Source organism: Neolamprologus multifasciatus, chromosome 14, assembly GCF_963576455.1.
Source record: "Neolamprologus multifasciatus chromosome 14, fNeoMul1.2, whole genome shotgun sequence".
Taxonomy (NCBI): domain Eukaryota; kingdom Metazoa; phylum Chordata; class Actinopteri; order Cichliformes; family Cichlidae; genus Neolamprologus; species Neolamprologus multifasciatus.
In genome coordinates, this window is record NC_140452.1 from 23,662,530 (window position 1) to 23,684,121 (window position 21,592).

At 39.0% G+C, this 21,592-nt stretch overlaps 1 pseudogene across 1 annotated transcript; it reads right to left on the reverse strand.

Moving 5' to 3' along the window:
- Positions 1-4,097: 4,097 nt before the first annotated feature.
- Positions 4,098-17,270, reverse strand: LOC146504082 (von Willebrand factor A domain-containing protein 5A-like; annotated as a pseudogene). The gene is made up of 15 exons (XR_014868774.1): positions 17,050-17,270; positions 14,041-14,242; positions 13,273-13,495; positions 12,519-12,685; positions 12,321-12,429; positions 12,030-12,178; positions 11,868-11,949; positions 11,626-11,770; positions 10,429-10,508; positions 10,239-10,353; positions 9,983-10,134; positions 9,794-9,897; positions 6,325-6,493; positions 5,206-5,244; positions 4,098-4,972 (listed from the first exon to the last, which is right to left on the reverse strand). The product of XR_014868774.1 is annotated as a von Willebrand factor A domain-containing protein 5A-like (transcript).
- Positions 17,271-21,592: the final 4,322 nt, after the last annotated feature.

Genomic DNA, 21,592 nt, shown 5'->3' on the forward strand with positions numbered 1-21,592 from the left:
CCTGACAGGTTTCGTTTTCTTCCTCTTTATACTGTTTAGTGGCGGCTGGCAAACAGCAAAATGGTGCATTATCGCCACCAACTGGTGTGGAGTATCGCGATATAACTGTCTCCTTTCTCTTGTTCCTCCCTGTGCTTCTCATTTTTTTCTATTTCCCTTTGTATTTTATAAAACCATCTCCCTTTCCTCTCTTCCTCCCATTGCTTTTGCCACCTTTCTTTTATTTTGTGCCATATTCTACTCTTGATTGCTGTCCTACTAACACTGATTTCCATATCCATAATGGTCTCTTTGTAGCTTCCTTTGTTGTTCTGTCTGCCATAATCATTTCCCTTAACTCTATGATGCGCTGGTACCCATATGAGGGTGACCATAAGCCCCATCATAGTAATTCTATATAATGTTTGCTGAATCTCTATCAGAATGTGAGGTCTGCAATCTGAGTGACTGTCTTGCAAACTAACGAATGATGAACTTGAGTCTGAGCATATCACCAATCTTAGTGGTCTTGCATCGTCAGTCCGCTGGACAGCCAACAGTATTGAAACTACTTGTCCCATGTACACTGATGAAACATCACTGATTCCTTTTCTTACTTATGAATATATATACTAAAAATAAAAATACAATAACAGTAAACAATGCAGAACACCAACATCAAAAAGATAATAAAGTCAACAGGCAATAAAAAAAAGAGAATTAATTTTTACTGTATATATCTTTATATATCTTTAATCAGCATAAATTCCCCCCTAAACATTTAGTTGGCTCACAGATGTAGAAATTGTTTAAAAGAAAATTCCAGTAAATTCTGATTATATAGCACTCATAACAGGGTATTTAATACAACACGAATTGAACGCAGTATGGTGAAATTAGATCTGCTTCTGTTGACTAGCCCTGAAGGTTAAGCCACTTTGAAAACAAGATGTAAAAATCAAAAGTGGCTTTATTGCTGAAGTTAGATAAGAAAATACAACAACCACACAGTCTACGCAGAAACCACAAACTCACAAGCGAGGCTCGTTTGGCTTGTAAGAAAGAACATTGAAAATGTCTGGCTATTATCTTTAATGGTCTTTGAGCTATTCGTGTTCAAACATTGCTGCAGATGTGAATGTGCAAAGAAATAGTGTGTGTGTGTGTGTGTGTGTTTGTGTGTGCGCGCGCGCGTTTATTGAAAACTAAAGTTTCACTGCAAACATTGCACATGTTCAAACTTTACTATAAATTTTTTTTTCACAATATTTCTTCTTGTAACATAGTGACTGTGCACCCACCCAATACTATGTGACACTTTATTCTAGGACCCATGGCAAATATTAGCTCAATCCATTAGCTCCATTTATTAAAACTTTACTGAAAAGATTCTGCGCTTTTGGCCTGCAGGGCCAGAAAGATTATCTGGACAGTTTTACTGCAGGTCCCTGTTCTTGTAACAGTGTTTACACTATGAATCACAGACTGACTGTGCTAGTTCCTTGTAGATGAGGACCTGGGCAATTGGGTATATTGCCTGTACTATGCAATATGGCTTAAGTGCTAAAATGTTCATGTGCATACCTTTTATTATTCAACATACACACTTTTTCCCAAACATTTAGTAGTCTGTCAGATTATAGAAATATATATGTTTATTGAGTTGCATTAGATTTCATAGCATTTCTATCTAAACATTAAGCAGACAGATAAACCAGATTACAAAATATGACAAAACCTGTAAATAAAACATTCACTCCACTGTTTTCAGCTTTTCAAAAGTATTTGCAACTTAAAAGGGGAAAAAGCAAAATGTTATGTTCACATAATCATTAAATTTGCTGCTTTGGTAAATGAATAGTTAGGCACACAGGCGACACTGCAGCACACCTGATATGACATGCATTGCACTCTTTCCAATTGTAAGCCATAATCCCCACAGCTTTAGTGATGGGCCCACTGGCTCTTTCTTACCTAACCACACCTAGCCACTAACACTGCTGGTGCCATTTTCCCCTAAATAATAAAAATGCTATCTTTTGTAATTGCTGACTTGAGCCAGGCCCTGTGGGTTGGCGATGTATATTTTTTCCTTTGCTTCAGATAAAAAAAAAAAAACAAACCCCTGGTTGTTCCATCATCCTAACTAATCAATTAGCATATATCGGCTCAATGCTAGCATTTTGTGGATAAAAAGGAAAAATCTGTAAGAGAAACAAAATGTCATCAATATTGTTTAATTTCAATGTGACCATATAAACAGCGCTATAAGATAAAATTAGGACTTTGTCTAGAAGTAGGCATAAAAAGTTAACTTTGATTTGGGACTGTAACACAAGCATTTTGAATTAGAACCTTTTTCAGAAGAACAACATGAAGTGGAATGTATAAAAACAAGTAAAAAGTAACAAATTATGAACGACATCACCATATGGTGATGGAAAACAGGAATAAAAACATACAATTTAAATGAGTTGCCATAATAACTGCTTGTTTTTTGAAACAATTCTGATTATATAATAATTACAATAGGGTAAATAGCACAATAATGAATTAAAAGCCATATGGCATAATTTGCCAATCCTGAAGGTGAATCCACTTCGAGAAAACCTAGAGTCCCAGAGCTTCTTCCTTTATGCTGCAACCCAACAAGACATTTCCAGATTCCACACACTCTGACACACATGGTGCTAAAATGAAAACGTAAGTTATTATCCAATTAAGGAGAGGGATGATTTTTTTTTTTGTGGTTTCAAACAGTATTTAAAAGAATACTTTATTTGATATTATCATTGTTCCTACCATTTTGAGCATGGATCCATGAGGCAGCCTTCATAGCCAGAAACTCCCACTCATCCTTTGCATCCACCTTGAAAGCATGAAGCCAGACCAGAGCCAGAATGGTGGCCCACACTTCACTGTTGGCCTAATTCATCAAATGAACACATGAAAATCATGATCTCACTTTCTACAACTTTGCTAACATAAAGTAAAATAAGGCACTGAAATGTGTTCAGTAGAAGTTCTGACTGATGAGAAAACACTTTTTGCAGTGCAGCTCCGTAGATACTTAGGAGAGTCATTACAACCAATATTTTATCCTCTAATATATACAGATTTGTTTTCATGCAGCAAGGCAGGGGCTACATTTAGTTTATTTCTTTTTGTTATGTTTGTTATATTGTACTCCCATGTTTTTAATTGCGTCCTATGTTTTTTTGATCAAATTATCCAATCAATTTTGTTTTAAATCTCATATTATCATTTTGTGTTATTACTTAAATTGACAGCCAGTGTTAACTTTGACAGAAAATGTTGATTAAGCTTTAGTTTTAGTAAGTCGTTTTACTAAACATTTATTTTTATTTATAATTTAGCCGTCTAAATTCAGATTTGGTCAGCTAAATATTATAAGATTATAGTAGATATAGTTTACATTAGATTTTAATCAGCTGAATAAAGTGTAAAGCTTTGATGTGTTTTTACTGGTAAGAGATGCTCCAAATGGTTTACAAAGCATCTTATTTTCTTTGATATCACATGCAAAATCTGTCCAGGTCTTCTTTTCCTTCCGAGTTTTTAACTTTTATCATGTTTTCATGATAAACAGGGAGCATGGGAGTTTCCCTCTGCTTGTCAGTGGCAAATCAAATTGTGGGTGTCTAACTAATCTAACAAGGAGATTCCTTGTTGGAGGGAGACTATGTGCATGAACGGGTCTCTGGGTGGTTGCTTGGGCAACGCAACTGGAAAATCAAAGATTAAACAAAAACCAGACCTCAATATGGTGATAGATAAGAAAACACAATTCTACATGACAGAGGAAAGCAAAAATGTAACAAACAGTGTACATAAGGCTTCCACACAGCAAATTAAGAGTTTTAAACAGAAACTGATGAAAGACTAAAACTGGAAAGAAATAAAAGATAGCTTTATTTTTTTTAATGTGTATACCACAAATAGGTTGATAATTTTAATGTTTTTATCAAACAATAGCTTTTGAATGTAAACAGCAAGTAGATTTGAGATGACGCACACACATACTGTGGATCATATAATTTCCTCTATGGGTATTATATGAGCCATATTTATAGAACAAATATTTTTTGTTACAGTCACGTACCCAACATAGATTTTACTGCAAGGTAGGTGTTCATCACCATGATGTTTACATAAAAACAGTATATTTAAAATATATTTGAATTTGTTCAAATATGTTTAAAATTGGGTCAAGACATTTGCTGAAGAATTTGTCATTAATGGGAATTAAAGGGACTTTCATAGTTTTTACTCTTTTTTACAGAAAAAAACGTAAAGAACAGAAAACATACAGAAAAAAGTTCCAAACTATAAAGTGACACATTAACACCTCCTACTGCCCACGTGTACACATATGATCTAAATCCTCTCTAAATCCCACAAAGACATGGCAGCTGGAAATACAAGTTTCAGATTTGAAATCACAGTTTTAACACAATCTTAAATTTGACATAACAATTTAACATTTAAAATATGACTAAATAAGAAAATGACTTTCACACAGGTGGAATCACGGAAGATGAACTCAGTATTAAAATGTAGATAAAAATGAGACATTTCAAATCCTTTAACTTGTTTTGACCAGTTACCCATCCCACATTTCATTTTAGAACTTTAGATAGCTTGTCTTAAACTTCCATTCATCTTCTACTTACAGTCATGCAGGGAATGATCGCAAAAACTATCTGCTGTGAAGTCAAGATGAAAAACATGGGGTGAGCAATTTCATAAAAAGTTACTGACTAATGACTTTTTTACATTGTTTGGTGATACAGAAAAATCATTAAAATACTATAAATAGTATCTAAAATGTAGATCATCTTCCTCTTTTTTCAGTTTTTTATTAAGAAATAAAAACAATTACTGGATTGTGATTTTACTGCGCAGATGTGTGGTGTTCTGCCATTCACTCTTTACTTACCCCCACGCCACGGATTACGTTTTTTCTTTACATCTACCATGAAATCAAGATGAAAACCATGGAGTCAGCAATTTCATAATCGTAAATGAAAAAGAACAAATAAAGAACAGACATTATATACAGCCCAATACAATGACTATGATAGCAAATACTGCTGATGATGTCCATAGAGCTCTGTTAAACAGAGTAAAAACAGAAAAACATTTATTTTTAGAAATGCACTGATGTGCAGATGTGTGTTACACTGACATTCAGCTTTTACTTACACGTATCTGGTATTGAACACATTGCCCTGGGGGAGCCAACTAGGATGTTAAAAAATGAGATTAAAATATTTTATAAGAATTTTTTCAAAGGGCGTTTTTCATGTCATTGATTTAAACAGTAATTAAATGTATGGGATCTTCATGTGGTCAGTCCGGATGCTTGCTCACCTACCTCCATGGTCCCTGCAGTATTTACAAAGCTTGATCACCATGCTTGATTTGTCAGATTGTTTAATTTTCATTGTTCTTCTGTGTTTAGTTTCTTCCTATCAGCATTTTTGATTCTTTTTTAGGGTTAGAAGAAAACATTGAAGAAAACAAGCCACATTTTGCTTTAACTGGCATGTTTTTGGATTCTGACTTCAGGAACCTCTAAACTGGTTCTAATGTTCTGCTCTAAGTTATCATTGAAGTACTTTTATTCATCTTCATCCGCCTTTGTCTTCAGGTTGTGTGTGACAATTAGTTTTTGCTTTTGTAGTAACAAATGTATAATTCCTCTAATACTCTTCATACTCAAAATAAAACTAAAATCTTCTGATTGCTAATTTTTAAAATACTGCGATATTGCCGTGTCTCTCTGCTCTTAACATTATCACTGCCCTGCTTTCACTCACTCAGCTGCAGGTATACATGTGTTAAATCTCAGGGATGCAGCAAACGTCCATGCACACACGTACCTTCCAACGCCAATAACTCTACTTTGTACTTACTTCTTCTTATAGGAGGAGCAAGCAATGCTGATTCAAATCTTGGTGTCATTTTAAGATAAAAAAAAAAAAAGAGTGAGGGTATGAGGTCCGGATCGGACAGGAAGAAATGCAAAAATGGTTTGTTGTACTTTCATTCAGGTTTTTACTTCTTGCTAGTTTCTGATCTTTGGAGATCACTTTGGAAAACAAGCAACTACTACCTAACTGGTTTGTTTTTAAGTTAAGTTTTTTAGGATTTAGAATTAACTCTATTATTCTGCAATTAAAGCAGTCATTACATTCACCTCATTGAAGTTCAGCCATCTTTCAGCCATCTTTCAGCCAGCTCTGAAGTTTTAGTTTGGAGATTTAAAATAAATTCACTGGGTGTTGAAATATTTCTGCGCACAAGAGGTCCTTGGATCACCTTGCTGTTGTCTTTGTTGACAGCAATGAAGGCAGTGAAAGCACTGCTCACTCCTGATTGGACACTGAGCCGCACCAACTTTTTCTTCACTTCTCCATCTTGCTGTCCTCTACTCTCTCTCTCCAGTGAGCGAATCAGAGTACGAGCACCCAACCTGTGGACTGCTAATCTGCAGACATGACACAAAAAAACATCTCCTGTTCTAATGTTTATCCTTTTACTAGATTAACTTATCAGTAACTTTGTCTATGCCACTGCATCCTCTTCAGGGTCCTACAGAGGTGAAGTTTAATCCACCACTTTGGGAAAGAATCACAATGATAGCATACCAAGTTTATCTGAAGACAGTAGAGTGATCCAATGTATACACGGATACAAACATACATACATTGAAATGCATGCATTCATGAACTTTAGGTAACCGTCTGTAAAACTTCAAAGTCCTACCCTTTCGTGGTCCTCGGGGACCGAAAATGGTCCCGCCCCAAAAAGTGCTCTAAAAATGTTATATATCAATATTTTTTTCCACTTTAAATGAGTCAGTCTTTTAAAACTACTTCTGCTTAAAATATCCATATCAAGTTTTAATTATATTTTCATTGTTTTAACCCTTTAAATACCAGTTTGGGTACATGAGCGCCCTGTTTTTTAACAGAAAAAAATAAATAAATAAATATTTTCCATAAAATACATTTGAAGTAATATTTGATTGTTATTATAATTAGGCCTTTAGATGGTCCAAAGATTGGCACCAACATTCATTTTGATCCATTATTATTTTTTGTGCAGGAGCACATTTTAAAAAATCCATCCTTTTGGTCCCGCCCCAAAAAGTGCTCTAAAAATGTTGTATATTAATATTTTCTTTTCACTTTAAACGAGTCAGTCTTTTAAAACTACTTCTGCTTAAAATATCCATATCATGTTTTAATTATATTTTCATTGTTTTAACCCTTTAAATACCAGTTTGGGTACATGAGCGCCCTGGTTTTTTTTAACAGAATAAAACTAAAAACGTAAATATTTTTCATAAAATACATTTGAAGTAATATTTGATTGTTATTATAATTAGGCCTTTGGATGGTCCAAACATTGGCACCAACAATTCATTTTGATCCATTATTATTTTTTGTGGCAGGGAGCACACTAAATGTCATATAGTGCCATATCAGGTTTATCATTTTTTGCATACACCAAATGCTTATTACCTTGTTTTGTTCTAAAATAAAATAGAAATTGTATTAAATAACATACAAGATCACTTTGAATCAGAAAAACATTTATTTTAGAAGGATGAACATGAACATTTATGTTACTGGGGAATCAGAGAAAGTTTTGTGTGTGTGTGGGGGGGGGGGGCGTTGCAACACCTCCAGCAGCCCACTAGGCGCACCTTTGCGCGTCACGAGTAGCACCATTGCCCCGCTGCCAGGAGATGGTCTGGGTCTTGGTGTCAGTGTCCCAGCTCACACATCCGACACCACGTGAAAACAATTTTTTTTTTGTTGTTGTAACCCCAAACTGAATGTAACGATACTAATTTTTCACTCTTTTGCTTCTCGCGAAACAAAGACACTTCTTCGCGCGAGCCTAAACCTGCGCCGTCTAATTTGGCACGACATAGCACATGTGAATAGTAAGATTCAAGATTCTTTTTTTGTCACATGCATAGTTCAACACGTAGTGTACAACACGCAGTGAAATGTGTCAAAAAAAGTTCCTTACGCTTCCCCCGAATGGCGCTTCTCTGTTATGCTGCCACGTTGAGTAGCGGCCTGACCCGCGCTGCGCGCCCGCCACCGTGGAGACTACACGGGATACCGGGCAGCCGGACGGCCGGGGTCGGGTGCCCAAGATCACAAGCGCAGCCTTATCACCAGCGTTTAGAAGTAATCTGCTGCGTAGGACAATAAAACTAGAGGATTTTATTTGTTTACATGCATAGTAACAAAGAAATAACATCGGAAGGACTTCACGGCCATCGTAACATTTAAAAATTAATAATTTTCCGTAATAATAATGTAACAATACTTACGTTTAACTTCTCACGAAAAGATCAGCACTTTTCGTAGTCCCGACTGCGAGCAGGTGTTTATTCCAAAGATTTCGCCACCTTCTCCGTGCGCCGTGTCACCAAATGGCTACCTGTGCGCGCCGATAACGTTGGCCAGCCTCGCCATTGTCCGTAAGTTTTTTCGAAATTCCACCGTGGACGGTTCCTCGGATCTCCGCTTCCGCTCACAATTTGCAGGTGGTTGTGTCGCTAACCGATTTGTGAACCGCTTCTGAACAGTCTCCTCCCACATGTGTCTCTCGCTCGCTTTGTTTACAACGCACCAAATTGCTTCCGGTCAGTAACTACTTCCGGGTCATAGGTGATTTTAACCGCAGCAGTTTTAAAAAATTGTATTTCAAGGTAAAAATAATAATTTTTAGTTGAGTAATTTTTGGTCCTTGCTTTTATTTAATTTGTTACATTGCTGGTGGGCGTCTGAGAGAAATACTTTTGAAAGAAAAAGTGTGTTTGTGTCTTTCTTTTTTTTCTTTTGTTTAGACATAAAGGCCTTTATATTTTTAAAAAAGCACAGTTACTATTATCCAACATCATATTCAACACTGATAGTGACACACAAACACCAATTCTTTTCATTTTTTGTGTTGCAGAACGACACGACACAATCTTTAATTTTTGGCTGCTGAAGTTCGTTCATTGCTTGAAATATGAAAAAAGGGCGCCATCTGATGGACAAATGAAAAAAATTACAAGTTTAAGGTCCGGACTCCAAAATGGAACCATGACTGAGACAATCACATTAACCGTTGTAAAAAATAATGGTGGTATGAAAAATAGCGTTTATAATGGGTTTCAAATGGGACAGAATCGGCCACGAGGTTCGATAGTGGATGTATGCCTTTAGCTCAGCCATTAAAGCTCATTCAAGAACTCAGACTGAAATTTTAAAATAAATGAAAAAAAGAAACATGTTTGAAAATTTGGCTATATTCCATTGAACACAGTGGAAATGGCGTGGAATTAAAAAAATGCAAAGGCCAATGACGTATCCCCATTCTTATGTTTTTACTTTTTAGACACTCATCATCAAGCTCAGCAATAATAGATGTTTTAGATATTAGAGTTAAATTACCCTTTAAATTTTTGGTTAAAACAGCTTCATTAATTCCTGTGTTTTCTGAATCATGAAATTTGAACTACAGGAAATGAAGCCAGTTGGTTTTGGGCAGATAATGGCTGCAACTGGAATATTAAATGAGTAAATGCTATTGTCAGAATATCAGACATAGAAATACACTGTAATTCATCATTGTCTCTAATGATGTATAGATGGAAAAAAAGGATGTGGTAAAACCAGGTCATAAAAATATCAAAGATATGCACAGTAATATGTTTGTGCATCTTAAATAAAGTAAACAAAACCAAAAGGGTGCTGTCATTATTAAACTGTTTTACCCAGTGTCCTCTGCAGGTATGAGACTGAAGTGCAGCTGGTTCTCAGAGGGATGACCCGCCAGGCTGTACTTCGCCGTCACACAGCCCTCTGCTGCCTCTGAGCACTGACACAGAATCACAGGGTTAGAAGTCACGTTATTTACTGTCATCAAATACCTAAACAACAAAACGAGAAGGTGCTGCTCTTACCTGTCCAGTGAGCTGGGCATAAATCAGTGACCTTTGACCCTGAAAAAGTGCAGTGATTGGTGGACAGTGACAGACACTTCCTTTGGTAAGTCCCATGTGACTGAGATGTCGACCACAGTCGGCTGCAGAGCAAATCGCAACGACTGCATCACCTAAAAAATAATGAAAAACTCTCCAAATATACATCCTATACATATAACAAATATGTATCTGCTGCGATGTTTAATGTGACTTCTAATTGTGTTTCATGTCTTACTTTTGCTTGTATCCTGTCAGTCCCTGTGATGAACTGAGCGTGACTTCCTCCTTCCTTTGCCATCCCATTGATGAGAGCAGAGCTGGCCCCTTCCCCAATCCCAAAAGAGAAACACCTGCAATACAGCAGTTTTCTTTAAGTACACAGAGGACATGTATTGTGTAGATATAGTTTGGGTTTGTGGTTTCACCTGTGGGAATCTGAGTGCTTCTTTACCAGATCTATCACTTCTTTGGTGTTTTCCACCTCTCCATCAGTAAAGACAAACAGCTAGAGTGGAGAGTTGGCACATGAAGACATAACATCAGACCCAGAAACCCGCAGCTTGTTCTGAGAGCTGAGTTAGGTTTCTGTCAAAGGAAAATTGTACATAGTGTGATCAGCTACATGAAATGTGCTCTTTTTATGGATCACTAAGCAATCCACATGTCTACGTGACTTTTCACATAAACTCTTGTGTGATAAACTTATTTAGCAACTAACCGCTTCCTGTTTTCTGAGAACAGACTTAGAAAAGAGGAACCTCAGCTCTGAGTTCCCAGAATAACTTTGTTACCTTTGTACACACACAAGCTTGTATAAATAAAGAACGCAGTAGGTCTTACCCGCCGCAAGGGTTTAGAGTTTAGACTGGTTTCAGAAGTAGCTGAAAGTACTTCGTGACAAATTATAAAAACGCCCGAATGTCTATGTCTATATGTGTTTTGAAAGTAAGTTGATTTTACAGCACAAATAAACTGCTGAACTACTTCCATCTTTGTGTATCCTGCAAAAGCCCACGTACTGGTGACAAAGGGGAAAGGTTGAGTTCCGCCTCATAAAACTGACACCGCTCCGTGAATAGCACAGAGTAGAAGGGCGTGTCAGCCACCACCCCCGAGTCTAGTACCAGAAGGCTCTGCAGTTCTGTGACATGGGGAATCAGCCCACCAACTCACTGCTGACAAGCAGTGGCTAGAAAAGAAATGTCCAGGCGCTGGACAAATCAGTGCTTGTAGATGGAGAAATCCTAAGAAAACAAAATGTCCCACTTGGGAAGGGAAATGCAGCCCCCCAGCGCTAACACTGCTGAAGGAGGCTCCTAAAGAGGAGAGACAAAAGACTTAAAAAAAAAGAAAGGAAAGGAAAACGCACGCAAGAATCACAATACTTCCAGGCCTGGAAAGAAGAAGCAGTTAGGCGAGACGAAAACAAAAAGAAAAAACAAGAGAAAAAAGATAAACAGTCAGAAAAACAGAACTTAACTGCCAGTATAGTAAAACCAGAAGACGAGACACTGTGCAGTCCTCACAATCCTTTTATTAAGGTCAGAGTTAGGCAAGCGGTAAGTAAGGTTAAGTTTCAAGGAAGTCTTGAGGAAACTAATCCAAGCCCGTGTGTGTGTTACCTGTCTAGGCTGACTGGGAATGCACGGCTGACTGTAAATATGTTTGAGGGGCTCCAGGATTTCTGTTCCTCCAAGATTAGCCTGGATCTGCTCAATGCTCTTCAGGGCCTCTTCCATGGTCTGCTGAGTGTACTCCACACTCTTACTGCCATCACACAGACACCAATACACACGCATGTAACACAAAAGACACAAAAACATGAAAGGAATAATTTTGTTGGGCTGACAGATCTGAGCCTTACAGGAAGATGTGTTCATATCTGGACCCAAAACCATAGATGAGCATCCCATTGGTAAGCTCTTCAACAGGAGCAGTAGAGTATCCTTAAGAGAACAGGGAAAAGATGGTGAGTCCACCGTGTGAGAGGAACACGATGAAAATGTATGACTGTAAGAACAGATACCTTGGCACTGCGGATCCGAGTATTACTCATACTTCCAGATCGATCCATTAAGAACACAAACTCTCCACATGAAGCCATTGAAGACATCACAGACTGGGAGAACTCAGGGTACAGACTCACCATCACCACTGAATCACCCATCAGAGAGCCTGAGAAATATTAGGGACAGAAAAATAACCAAAAATTGTTTTTGCTGTTTACTCCAACATCTTTAACTACTGAGTTAAATAAGACGGATAATGATTTTTTTTTTTAAAAAAATTCAAAACAGCAAATCTCATTTCCACTCACCCGGCTCAGCAGAGGCCTGTCCTGCCTCCACCACAGCAGTGGGCTGGTTAGCATCTTTGTAATAAATCAGCAGTTCAACATCTCTGTCAAACTTGTGTTCTGCAGCCAGCTTGACCGGCACACCACAGACACATTCATATTTAATTCTCAGTAATAAGTAACAACCACACACAACAGAAACATTAGCATGCTACCTACCGTGGCCTGGGTTTGATCAGTGTCGAGGTACTGGAGAGGGTCCAGGGAACAGTTGGACTCTACTTTAGAGATTAGGCGAGGAGAGGACACTCGGGCAGAGAAAGACAGGCGGTAAAACAAAAGAGAGGCTGGAACAGAAGTTACCTGGACACCTGCACCTTCAAAATCTATACACAAATGACACTGATTATAAATAAGCCCTGTATTCAATTCAATTGTATTTATACAGCACCAACTCATAACAGCAGTTGCCTCAAGGCACTTTATACTGTAAGGCAGACCTACAGTACCTAAAAGAAAAAGCTTTGGCAACAGTGGGAAGGAAAAACTCCCTTTTAACAGGAAGAAACATCAAGCAGAACCAGGCTCAGGAAGGGGCGGCCATCTGCCATGACCGGCTGGGGTGAGGGGAATAAGACAGGACAAAAGACTAGCAAAAAGGAAAGTTTTAAGCTTAATCTTAAACGTAGAGACAGTGTCTGTCTCCCAAATCAGAAGCTGGTTTAAAAGCTCTACAGGAGAGGCGTGACTTTTTGGGGTTTATAATAAATAATATATTTATAAATAAATCTATAAAGCCCACATCTTTTTAGACACCACTCAGACTTGTTGCAGCTTTAAGTTTTTATATATTATATAGCCGATAACAAAATTATGAGAAAAATTTTATTTTCCAGTAAACATGCAGAAAAATCCATGTTGTATCTCAATCATTTCCACATTTGACATTTAAAATGTCAACTGCTTTTCCTACCCTGAGGCTGGTATCGAGGGTTGAGCACAGCAGGCAGACAGAACCTCAGACGATCATCAGCCTGCACAGACAGCTCAGTCACGTACTCCAACCTGATGGAGGCGCTCTCTCTTGGAGGCAGACTGCCCACACTCAGAGAGAATATATCTGGACTCTGATCACTCTCCTCCAATAGGAAGGCCTGCTGACCGGAGCTCAGAGCATCATCATAATCCTCACGAGCCTGAAGGACAGGTGACACATGTCAGTGACATTCACTGTGTTTATTGTTATTTTGAATCTTTTTTTTTCTCCGCCTGTCCCGTTTGGTTCTTTTCTGATCAGAATTATTGTCTAAAGGCAAAGAAAGATGCCCAACGGATTTTACGTGACCAAATGGACCATCCCACCTGTTGAGATTATTGTGCAGCACATAGGATCAACAGCACACACTGTGCTTTGAGGTAGGAGCCAAAAAGGGTGTAGTTTGTGTCTGTGAGCACCCGTGTGTACACCTGTGAGCATAAGTGCGCTTGTATTTAAAAGGTTCCTTCATGTAATGATCTGCTAGAGGGTCTGGGGGGCCATAGCCCCGTCCAGCAGGGCATGAAGCAGGTATGGAGGAGATCCAGGATCCAGACATTCAGAGGCCCTCAGAGCACAAGAGACCAAGGAAGACCAACGGAGGGGCAACCATGCTGCTCTCTCGGGAAACGAGCTGAGGAGAGGCCCAGATGATGTTATTTTGAATCTTACTTATAATGAGGTTATATTTACTGTCCAGCTCACCTTCTGTTTCTCCTTCACCTCAGCTACAATCTGTGTCTGTCCGATCTTAGCACTGAAATGACAGACAGCAGCATCTCCAGGCAGAGGAAGACAAAAACAGCCTCTAATGGTTTGTCCTCCTTATTCTCGTAGTTCAGAGTGGAGACCACTGTAGCCACATGGTCCCTCACCTCCAGCTCCACCTCAATGCTCTTCAGAGGAACTGACAGTAATACAGAATCACCATGAATACATAATGTAATGTTGGACCCAAGAAACATACGCTGGAGCGAATATGATGACAGCAGAACTTTTATTTATTACTGTGGTCAGTGTTGGGGAGTAACGGAATACATGTACCGCCGTTACGTATTTAAAATACAAAATATGAGTAACTGTATTCCGTTACAGTTACCGTTTAAAAAGGTGGTATTTAGAATACAGTTACTTTGTTGAAATAAATGGATTACACGGCGGTACTTCCCTGTTTCATATTGTGGCGGGTCAGGCCTGTTTGGGTTTTGTTTGACAGCTATGTTCTGTTGTTCCAGGCGGCAGCATTACGGTTGCCATGGTTACAGGGTGACGCTCTCTCTGCATGTTTCCTGGGTGAGAAAGGCCTTTTTGTTGTTGTTGTGCTAAGCTAATAGGCAGAGTGTAGCATTCCAGCCAGACTTTATTCAGACGATGCACTCAATGATCATTACGGATGGACCATGGTGGGGTATTCCAACCCATTTATTCACAAATTACCATAGACACATCGTAAGAGCTGTAATCATGACATAAAACAAAATAAACATTCACTTGATAGATTGATTCACGTTTCCGTTATGCTAATTAATTCACTGAAAAGGCATAGGAGGTGCTAGCATCAGCCTGCTAGATCACTCATAAACTTATTAACAATCAAATAATACATATACAAATTGTCCAAAATGTAAACAACAAGTACAACAAACAAACATACCTGTTCGCCTTCCAGCTAGATGCTAATTTAAAGATGGATGGAAAACGGTAACTTTTTCATTAACCGTTTCTATGGCAAGCAGTAGCAGTACGATCTTCCTGGAAGTTGCCCGTTCCGAATTTCAAAATAAGAGTCGAATCTATATTATACGGTATAATTCGTTCAGGGATTTAACTGTTTGAAAAATATCAATAAGATAAATAATCTGGGTCATTTACACAGAGTGCTACCGGTATAGCTCTAAAGAATGTAGCATCATAGGCAGTGTAGTCCGTGCTGCAGGAAGAATGGACTGCCATACACGTTATGTGTCTGTGAGCGAGGGCGGGAGAAAAAGGAAAAGTACGAGCTGTCATCGAGCAGAAACGGGAGCTGGAAGCATGTAAATATAATAATAACCACTGCAGCCAAGAAGAGTGCCTGATGAGCCCAGTTGTAAGTACGCTATTAAGACTCAACTGTACACCGTGTTCGTGTTTTCCTCCAAAAACAATAAGTTCCGTTGGAGCAGCCGTTCAACGCCTCTCTCTGTCTCTCGCAAGCAAAGTTGACCCAGACAACAAAGTAAAGCTAGTATTCGGCTACGAGCCCGACACAGAACCCACCGTATTAGCCAGAGGTCCCTTTACTATGGTTCAGAGCCGCGGACCTTCAGTAACAGTAATAAATCACAGCAATAGTACATTCATGTAGTTGTAAACAGCATGATAATATATTAAGTAACCCAAAGTATTCAGAATACGTTACTCTCATTGAGTAAAGTAACGGAATACGTTACAGAATACATTTTGAGACATGTATTCTGTAATCTGTAATGAAATACATTAAGTAACCTTCCCAACACTGACTGTGGTTCGTTTACTGGGACACAGACACTCCCGCTCTCTCTGCTGTCACGTCCGCTCTTCCCCCTCCGACTGTCACTGCCAACATATAAAGAGACACAATCACTGTCAGATCCCAGCACACCTGTTCACCCCGCCCCTGCACCGTCCTGGGAGCTCACTGCGTCACCCCTCCTCTGCAGCTGGCCAGAGACCACACCCACGCCACACATAAACTAAACATGTTTTACAAAGAGTTGACTCGTGGATTATTTCTTCTTTTTACAAGGAAATTCTACCTGTTTACCCAGCTGATACTTAAAAAAAGGTTTTGGCTGACAGTGACAAAGGTCAAAGTGTCAAAACTACTGTTTTAAAATGTTTTAAAATATACTCTTATGATTGTAGTGGTAAAGTGCCCTTTTCATTTGAAAGTTTGTTCTTAATGTTCATGATATTATTCTCTACAATATGCTTTTAAATGGTGTTTTATGTCTGGCAGAAATGCAATGACATGCTGCATGCCAAACATTTTGCAGTGTGCCCAACTGTGCATACGATGCAGGCTTACAATGGATTCAAACTCACACCAACAATCAACATTAAAAATCATTCAATTGTTTTGGCTAATTTTTTGAGCAGTATGCTTTCAATACAGACTTAAATGTTTTATTAGAAATACTTGTGTTTTTAGGTCCTGTCTGATCTTTTGATCCCCTTTGAAGAAAAAGACATCAATAAACTCAATCCAAGATTATTTACAATACCAAACATGAGGACTGGTATAATGTTGTTAAGACTGCTTTCATCCTTCATGGAGTTGAATCATAACTTTTCATTGACTGTGTTAACTATATAAGATCACTTTCTTTAATGTTTATTCTGGAAGTCACATTGAATTTAAACAGACTTTCATTTGACTATTCAAAAGTAATATTATTCAAACTGAATTAACATGAAAGACTAGATTTTTGTAGTTCAAAGTTTTTATACTTTAATTTTTCATTTTTTTAAATAATTACACAAAGACAAACACAAAATGTATCACATTCCGGGCTGTATTTCTGCTATTTGTCCCTCTTTTCAAATACTGTTTTTAATTAGATATTATCTCTATCACAAACGATATGTGAAGCAAGATATTATGTGCCATTATAACAAGTAACCAGTTACATTAAAGTATTACAAAATCCACAAGTGGTCAGAGAGAAAACAGAAGTCTCTTTGTATCAGTACCTCGTTCCTTTTGGAGAGTTAGCAGACCGGAGAAGTTCATCCTTGTACCTGTGAACCAAGAACATTATTTTAATGCTAATAGGAACATCTTAGTAGCTAGTTAGATTTTAATTGCATTATTAATTTGAATTACTTATGCACAGTTTTCCAGTCATACAGTTTTATTCATAGTGAGGTGTTTTCATTTTGTTTTCTTGTTTCTTTTCCTAAAGGAATGGTTTGAAAATACAAACCTTTGATGAGAAATCAAAGATGGCTGCTAGGGTGCAGACACACAGCTTGGCAGGTCCTGTGCGTTTGCCAAAAACCCACCTAAAAACCCCTGGATCTTGACATCAACTTGTCTTTTTGTTTTTATACATTTTTATCTTCTGTGGAGTTCGACATGTCCAAGAAAACTGGATAATTATACCACTTACCCAGCCAAATGGAGTCAACATCTTTTGTTCACAAGATTCTTGGATTTTGGTCACGCTAGACCACCCCCAGGTAAACATGAACAATCTAATATACCACAACTGTCGCAGGAGATTTTGAAACTTGTTCTGATGCTACTTTTGGCTGGTGATATAGAACTAAATCCTGGACCTAATTCAAACAACAGTGATTTGGACTGGCTACAACTAATTAGCCTAGTTAGCCTGGGCCTACCTGGGCCTCCATCTCAGCTGGCTGGGCCTCCATCTCAGCTGCCAGGGCCTCCATTTCAGTTGCCTGGGCCTCCAACTCAGCTGCCTGGGCCTACATTTCAGCTAGCTGGGCTTTCACCTCAGCTGCTCGGCCTCCGCTGGCCTCCACCTCAGCTGCCTGGGTCTCCACCTCGGCTGCCTGGGTCTCCACCTCGGCTGCCTGGGCCTCCACCTCGGCTGCCTGGGCCTCCACCTCAGCTGCCTAGGCTTCCACCTCACCTGCCTGGGCCTCCACCTCAGCTGCCTGGGCCTCCACCTCAGCTGCTCGGGCCTCCACCTCAGCTGCCTGGGCTTCCACCTCAGCTGCCTGGGCTTCCACCTCAGCTGCCTGGGTCTCCACCTCAGCTGACTGGGTTTCAACCTTGGCTGCCTGAGCCTACATCTCAGCTGCTCGGACCCCCATCTCAGCTGCTCGGACCTCCACCTCGGCTGCCTGGGCCTCCACCTCAGCTGCCTGGGTCGCCACCTCAGCTGACTGGGTTTCAATCTTGGCTGCCTGAGCCTACATCTCAGCTGCTCGGACCTCCATCTCAGCTGTCTGGGCCTCCACCTCGCTGCCTGGGCCTCCACCTCGGCTGCCTGGGCCTCCACCTCGTGCCTGGGCCTCTACCGCTCTGCCTGGGCCTCCACCGCAGCTGCCTGGGCCTCCACCTCAGCTGCCTGGGCCTCCACCTCAGCTGACTGGGTGTCAATCTTGGCTGCCTGAGCCTACATCTCAGCTGCTCGGACCTCCATCTCAGCTGCTCGGACCTCCACCCCGGCTGCCTTGGCCCCCAACGCGGCTGCCTGGGCCCCCATCTCGGCTGCCTGGGCCCCCACCTGCTCTACCCAAATTACAGTCTCCGGTAAAGGGTTTCTCTTCATTAAATGCTCATAGCATTGTCAACAAAAGGACAAGAAATCCTGCTATTAAAATTTACAGAGGAACAAAGATCTGCAAGACATTTAATCAGGCTAAAGTAATCTGGGACACTAAAAATAAACCAAAGGGGCTTTATGTGGACACATTAACATTCGCAGTATGTTACCAAAGCATGAGCAACTGGAACATATTCTAAGCAATTCCAATATTTCTATTTTGGGTATCTCTGAATCTTGGCTCACAAGTTCTTCTCCTGAGTCTGCGGTTGTCTTTCCAGAGTACACAGTATTCAGAAGGGATAGAATTGGAACAAGAGGAGGAGGAATACTTGTGTATGTAAAAAAACACCTGGACTGCTCTTTACTTAGTTCACCAATAGATGTCGAAATAGAACATATTTCTGTTAAAATCACTCTTTCCCCAGAAATGTCATTTACGTTGATCTGTTTATATCGCCCTCCTTCCGCAAAGAATATTTTTTATGAACAACTACAGATTACTTAAATATCATACTATAAATAATAAGTCTAATGAAATAATTGTAATGGGAGATTTTAATGTCAACTGGGACTGTGAAAAGGACAGAAAAACACTCAAGGACATAATGGAGACTTTGAACTTTACGCAACATATTGAACAACCCACAAGAATAACGAGACACTCTAAAACTAAAATAGATCTGGTTTTCAGTAATAAGCCCGAGCGAATTATTAAATCTTATAATTTTATCACTGGTATTTCAGACCACAATTTTATATTATTCTCTAGAAAACTTATAAAATCATGGGTTAAGAATGACTTTCAAAGTTCATCTAATAGGAGATCCTTTTATGAATTTATACCAAGAAGTCAGCGACAAAATGTAGCAGAAGCATTAGCATCAGTTAACTGGGAGCCTTTATTGTGTAGTGATGATCCACAATTCTGCAGCAGTCACTTCACTGACATTGTCAAGGATGTTATATCAACATACTCCATTAGAGGTCGACAAAAAATAAAGACAACATCTAATTTGCCCTGGTTAAACAAAGAGTGCAAGAATTTAATGAAAACAAGAGATCAATTACTAAAACAGTTCCTGAAAACAGGTCTAACTCTGGATAGACAGAGATTTACTTCAATGCGGAACAAAGTAACAAGAAGTTTGAGACAGGCCAAAGCAAATTTTTTATAAATAATTGAAAGAGCCAAAGGTAATGGTAAAATTATCTGGCAACACTTAAATAAATTACTTGGCCGTCATTCAAAAAGTAAAAATACAATTGAACTTTATGTAAATAACTCTATTGTTAGAGAGCCTCTATCTATTGCCAGTAACTTAAACACTTTCTTTATTTCATCTGTTAAGGAGATCAGTCAGAGCTTTGACTCAGTCGTATGCTCTGATAATGTGAATAATGTTGGTCAAAATTTGTTCACCATCACTCGTATTTCAGACACTGAAGTTGCTAAACTAATTACAGGTTTAAAACAATCAAAAGCACTTGATGTATATGGTATTAACAAAATTTCCTAAAGGAACATATGGATTTGCTTGTACGTCCAACAACTCATGTTTTGAATATGTCTTTCAAACACTCCATTGTTCCAACAGATTGGAAAATTGCTGCAGTTACACCAATTTTCAAAGCAGGTGTGAAGACTGACATTGCTAATATCACCCCATAAGCATACTCCCGGTCGTATCTAAAATAGCTGAGAAGTGGGTGGTTAAACTCCTCACTGCTCACCTAGAAAACACCCAACCCTCATTACATCCATTGCAGTTTGGATTTCGGGCACATCACTCCACAGATACTGCCCTGTGTATGTTAGTGGAGAACTTGAAGAGCTTGCTGGACAAGAGTCCCTGTGTTGGAGCTGTATTTTTAGATCTGAAGAAGGCTTTCGACTCTGTAAACCATCAGATATTGTTGTCCAGATTGACTCAGTTTAATATCTCCAGTCAGGCTCTTCAGTGGCTTGCCTCATATCTCTCACACAGGAAACAGTGTGTGGTGTTGGATGGGGTTAAATCTCCATATTTAGACTGTGATACAGGGGTTCCTCAAGGATCTGTTCTTGGGCCCTTATTGTTCTCTCTCTTTATCAATAACTTACCTGAAGTCTGTCCAAATATATTTGCTCAAATGTATGAGGATGATGCAGTTATATATATGCAAGCAAATAGTGTCCAGCAGGGGGCAAAAGATCTTACAGCTGCTTTAGCATTAATGCATAGCTGGCTGGAGGACTCATGCCTAATGTTGAACACCTCAAAAACTGTCTGTATGTATTTTTCAAAACGCCCCTTAAACTTGAAGCAGTCAAACATATTCCTGGATGGAGTAGAGCTTGAATTAGCTCCAGAATTTAAATATCTTGGGGTCATTCTAGACCCAACATTATCCTTCAAGAGTCACATAAATAAAGTGTCCCAGGTACTTAAATTTAATAATCGAAATTTTAATCATATACGTAATAATTTAAATATGAATGTTGCAAAAACTTATTTTTACTCAATGATCATCTCTCATATGGACTATTGTTTGACGTCCTGGTCACTTGCTTGTCCAACAACTTAAAACTATTGAAAACATTTATAAAAGAAGTTTAAAACTACTTGACAAAAAACCGACTTCCCACCACCATGTCATGTGTTAAAAAAACATAAATTACTGAACTTCAATAACTTAGTGAAACTTAAAAGGTGTGTTTAATATATAAAGTCTTACACTCCCTTGCTCCACCACCACTAAAGCAGTTTCAGGCATAAAGAAAGCTCAGACAGGACCACTCGAGCTACAATCCGAGGAGACTTGTTTATACCCCACAGACGGACAGCATTTGGGCAGAACGTCCTCTCTGTTAAGGGTGGCCATCTGTGGAACAGTCTTCCTCAACCCATTAGAGAATGCTCGACATTCAATTTGTTTAAAGCAAAGGTTAAAAACTGGTATGGACAAATCAAGTGTGTGATCATGTATGAGTTGTATATTTTAATGTTTTATTT